Genomic DNA, 6,000 nt, shown 5'->3' with positions numbered 1-6,000 from the left:
ATGAGAGAGAGGACATTAGAAAAGACAAGAAAGAGTGCAAAAAGGAGAAGTCGAAGGCACCGCTCAGCGGCAAACTACCGCTGAGCGGCACTAAAGAAGTGACGTTGGAACCGCTGAGGGGCAAATGGCCGCTGAGGGGAAGAAAGAAGACGCGTAACCACCGCTGAGCGGTAAATGGCGCTGAGCGGCACTTTTTGGGCTTGGACTTTTATAATCTTTTGTAACTCTAGATTAGTATTTAAGGGCTTGCACGTCCTTTAGTTAGTATCTTTGGCAGAAACGAGGCAAACACTCTCTCTTCTTTCACCCTTTGAAGGAGGATCTTGGATGCTCAGGCTACCTCTTCACCTTTATTGGGTTTATTCTTTCATACTTTCATTGTTATTCATCTAGGTTCACCATGAATATGGTGAACTAAACCTTGTATGTTTGTTGGGGAATCAATGTAATCTCTTGAAGCTCTCATATATGGATTTGTTGAATACATCTTTGAATTAAGACATATGCTTTCTTTTCATCATTAGTTAGGGTTTTTCCTCTTTGCTCAATGCTTGCATTGTTTAACTCATTCTAATGCATGATTATTGGTTTTGTTGATACGGACACGTACGGGGAAATCTAGATCCGGGAATTTCTCCCAATATTTTACTGACAATATTATATTGGTTGCCTTAAGCTCCTGCGGTAATGAACTAATCATTAGGAATGCTAGGAATTGTATGAACTATTTGATTAGGGAGAAGCCATCTAGAATGGTACATTAGTGAGTGGCATTAACAATGATGATTTGAATGTTGAATTCCTAAAATATATGAGAGTGGATGAGATGAAATTGACCCCCAACAACATATTCATTCATATATTCCATTGAAAGTGTTTATCTTTTGTCTTTGCCATTGATCAGTTCATGCATACATGTTTATTTTCTGTCTTTGCATATTAAACTTTGAATATTTCGTTTGTAAGTCTTAGTTAATCAAGAAACCACATAACTAAACTAGGCCGTGAGTCCTTTGGGAAGAACGATACTTGGTCTTACCAAGTTTTATTACTTGAACGATTCGGTCATACTTGCCGATTGTGAAACAAGTTTGTGACATCATATTTTGGTGCTTACAAATTTGTCCATCAAGTTTTTGGCGCCGTTGCCGGGGATTTGGGGATTGAACCCGAGTCCTAGCAACGGCTAATAAGTTTTTGCCATCAAGTTTTTGGCGCCGTTGCCGGGGACTCGTGGTTTAACTGGTTAATTTGTGTGATTATTGATTATCTTTGACTTATTTTTTTTTATTTTTAATTTAAATTTCGAATTTTTATTTTTTTTATTGGTTTTTATTTGATTTTATTTTATCTTTAGATTAGATTTTATTTTATTTTATTAGATTTTATTTTTTATCTTTTTAGGTTAGATTTTATTTTATTCTTATTCTATCTTTTAGGTTAGGTTAGATTTTATTTTATTTTATCTTTTAGATTAGATTTTATTTTTAGATTAGGTTTTATTTTATTTTATTTGATTCTATCTTCTAAATCTTTATCTTCTTATATCTTTTCAATCTTTATTTTCTTCTATATCTTTTTGTGCTAACAATTGTTTTTAGGGTTTTGTGCCTAATGTCTGCAGAATGCAATTTGGTCAAGAGTTTAATATAGGGGCACTCAATTCTACCAAAGTAATCTCAACCAATGGTGGGAACCTCACTCAAGCATGGATCAAAGCCAATTTTGGCAAGCTGCTGGACAATTTGAGAACCAACCACAACAACAATGGCAGCAAAACCCTTTCTATCAGGAAGTTTGGAGGACACCCTTCAACGATTTTTGAAAAATTCCGACTCTACTCAGAAAAGCATTGAAGAATCATGTAAAAGGATGGAGATGCACTTCGTTACATTAGTCAGATTTAAATGATGATGTTAATACTGAAGTTAACCTTAAGGAGGAAGGGCAAGTCAATCACTGAAAGTGACAAGATTCTTGATGAGGAAAAATTAGAGGGAGATGAGGAAAGGGTAGAGAGAAAAGAGAAAGAAGAGTTGAGTGAGAAAGATAAAGATGAAGAAAAAGAAAAAGAATTGGTTGAGAGAAAGAGAGAAAGAAAATTTGTGTGAAGATAAAGAAGTTGAGGAGAAAAAGAGAAAGGAAGAAAAAATAAAAGAAGAGAAAAAGAGAAAATTTAGGGAGAGAAAAAGGAAGAAAAAGAAGATGAGAGGAAAGAAGAAGAAATCACATGAAAAATCACATCCTCATCTAAAGAAGAATCATAGGAAGGAAAAGAAATTTAAGTGCTTTATGGAAATCTTCAAGAAATTGGAGATTAAAGTTCCTATGATTGAGACATGCAACAGGTTCCTGGTTTGATCAAATTTCTGAAGAAGTTCAGTAGAAAGAAGAAAAAGAAGAAGGAACTTGAGCTTGGGTCAAGCTAGTGACGTTAAAGAAGCGCTTGCTGGGAGGCAACCCAGTGGATTTACAAACTTTTGATTTGGTTTTGTAATTTATAATTTGTGAATATTATTCTGGATATTATTTTGTTGATCTAGCATCTACTGAAGGATGCTAGGTGGTTAAGTATCTACTGAAGGATACTAAGTTTGTAACACCTACTGATGGGTGTTGGTGAGAAGATTTTGCACCTACTGATGGGTGCTGGTAAGTTTGAAACACCTACTGATGGGTGTTGGTGGATTTTGGGTCAGGCTCGTGACGTTAAACAAGCGCTACCTGGGAGGCAACCCAGTTGATTGATTGTTTTTGTTTGTTTATTTTTAGTTAGGATTTGCATAAGCATTTTTAACATTGAATTGCAGGGAACCTATGAGGATATGTAGGAAGGCACGTAGGTCAAGAAAAGAAGGAGGGAGCACTCACGAAAGTGCCGCTGAGCGGCAATTACCGCTGAGCGGTACTATCGCAGAGGGCTTAAGTTCCCCTTAGCGGACCCGAGCCCATTAGGGTATTTTTATACCCCAAGCTGCGTTTTAGGGTTTATTTCCAACTTCTCTCTGCACAAACACTTCCACACACCTTCTCCTAGGTTTTCCACATCTTTTCACTCTTCCCTCTTAGAAAATCTCTCTTCTATCACTTTTTCACTAGTGTGCCATCAAAGTTTGGGGTTGGAAGAGAGCATTCTAGTTTGAAGGCATTCTCATTGCATCTAGTATCTCCACCCAAGTAAGTAAAATGCATTTTGTTCATTCTAGGGTTCTTGAATTTGAATGTGATTGTCAAAGCATGAATATTTAGGGGTTTTGATTTCTATGCATGATTTGATGATATATTTGATGTTTGAACCGATTAAACTGCTTGATTATGAACTGGAAAACTGAAAATTGCATTTGGGTGGAGTTAGGAAGCTTTAAAAAGATTTTCAAAAATCTGCAGATCACCGCTGAGCGGCATTTACCGCTGAGCGGCACTCTGCCAGATTTGTTTTTTCTGGTTTTTGCGTGTTTGAATGTGGCACTGGTGGCGCTGAGGGGAAATTCTGGCCCTCAGCGGTGGTTTAGCTTCGAAAGGAGTTGTGTTCTTGTTTACTAATGATTAACATCATGTTCTGTGGTTTTGGATTTATGTTTGAATGCAGGAATGGCATCCTCTTCAGGAAAGAGATTGAAAACCATGGCAACCAAGAGAAAGGAAAAGGAACCAGAGCAGCCCCATAATGGCAGGTTCCTCTCTAGGAAACATGAGAAGCACTTTAGGGTGGTTCAGGACAGGAGACTTCTAATGGAGAGAAAGGTTGGAATGATACCTAACTTTGCTCCTCAATTTGGAGAGCAAGTGTTAGGGAATGATTGGGGGAAGCTAGCCACTTATCCATCACCTGCCAACATAGCTGTGGTGAAAGAATTTACACCAATGCAAAGAAGATTGGTGATTATCCAGCTGAGAATTATTTGGGCTATGTTAGAGGCCATGCTATCAGGTATGATCCTGACTCCATAAATAACTTTCTGGATACTGTGTGGGCTGGTGAGCAATGCCAGTTTGCTCTTAGCATGGAGGAAGGTGCTGATTATGAGGATGTGGAGAGAGTATTGTGTATACCTGGAGGACACTTCCAAAGGAATAGATCTGGCTCAGTGGTTAACATTAGGAGGACAGATTTGACTCCTCTTGCAAAGTATTGGATGGCGTTTTCTCATGCCAACATTCAGCCATGTTCACATGTGTCAGATATTACTCTCAGCAGGGCACTATTCATCTACTGTGTTATCAGAAACTTGAATGTTAATATTGGGCAGGTGATAGCTGATGAGATTAGTGTGTGTGCTAACACCTCAAACAACAAAGCACCACTGGGACATCCTTCTTTGATCACTCACCTTTGCAAGCTAGCTGGGGTGGACACTTCTGTTCCACCATTTGAGAGGCCAAGAAAAGCTATAGATGAGGCCTATTACAGACAGTACTGTGGAGGTGAGGAGGCAGCCCAGCCAGTGCCACCACGCCAGGCTCGTAGAGAGAGAAGGCCAGCACAGAGCAGGACTTCTGCTGATACTCATGAGGCAGAACCATTCCAGATGAGGGACATGTATATGTCTCTTATAGGTGCTCAGTTGCAGTCCATCCACAGAGGGCAGGTGGCCACGGCTGAGATGATAGTGGGGATGTATGATACCCCTCCAGCACACAGGTGGACTATGGATGAATTCCATAATGTGGTAGCTTGGCCAGAAGAACCAGTATATGGAGGAGCTGGAGCAGCTGAAGCTTCAGCCAGAGATATGGAGGAAGATGAAGCTGAGGAGGAGGATGCATTTGATGAAGATGATGATGAAGAGGAAGAGGAAGATACAGAGAGCTCGGACTGATGAGGAGCTGAGATAGCATTTACTGATGAATGCTATCATATGATTATGCTTTTATGGTTTAAGTTTTCTGAACTTATTTGTTTTTGTTTTTAGATTAGGGTTTGATGTACTCTATTGAACACCTGGTTTGTTATGATGGTTTGCTATTAACTGTGATTGTGTGATAAGTAATGCTTGATGATGCTTATTGATTGATTGATGTTGAGATGATGTGCACATTAAAATGCTTATACAGGTGATTCACAAGCTTTGTGAACAAATGCATAATATCATGATTGTGATTGTGAAATTAAGCAGGATGTGCATGTCAAATGTGAATGAGCTTATATGTGAGGTTTTGAGCTCCAGAGTTGTTATTGTTGAATGCTATTACTTTGAAAGCATGAATGACTTTGCCCAGGTTTTCTATGATTGAATCAATTGCTTGTTTTGCATCATATGATCAAAGGCCGTGTTTTTGAAACCCTTTTTATTGGCCAAATTCATAAAGTTAGCCTTCTAAAAGAGAACACGTTGTGTTCTATCCTTTGAACCCTTAGCCTTAAATATACACTGAACACCCTTGATTGAAAATCTTTACCTTGAGTTAAGTAGAAGATCTTGTGTGGTATTGTTAAATGTTCAAGTTTGGGGTTATTGGGGAAACATGAAAAAGGAAAAAGCATTGAGCTAACAGCTAAAAAGTAAGAATATGCAAAGAAAAGAAAAGAAAAAGAAGCAAAGCTCAATGCAAATGCAAAAGCAAAGGCAAAAGAAAGTTGGGAATGAATAAGAAGATTGTGTTGTTATGATTCTCTTAACTCAAGGATTTTGTGATCCAGAAAAACCAATTTTCTTGTTAGCCCAGCCACATTATAAGCCATTGAAAAGTCCTTGTGATGATGCATGCTTGTGAATGTATTTGATTGTGGTTAAATGAAAGGCAAAGTTGATTCATGTGACATTGTGATAGTGGAGTGAATGAGTGAAACACTTTACCTCTTATACACTTGTGTGTTGAGTGAAACACTTTACCTAGTGAGGAAATATTCCATAAGCACATGAACATCCATGCTTAATTGATTGATCATTCATGAAAAATAGCATTTGTTGGAATTTAAATGACTTTGTGAACACTAAAGCATGTGCACATCTTGATTGAACTCTTGGTCATAAGTTTGAGTGAAGTTATTACTTATCT

The sequence above is a fragment of the Vigna umbellata genome, chromosome 10 (assembly GCF_029865625.1).
Source record: "Vigna umbellata cultivar VRB3 chromosome 10, Vumbellata_1.0, whole genome shotgun sequence".
Taxonomy (NCBI): Eukaryota; Viridiplantae; Streptophyta; class Magnoliopsida; order Fabales; family Fabaceae; genus Vigna; species Vigna umbellata.
Note: the sequence above shows the minus strand (reverse complement) of the source record.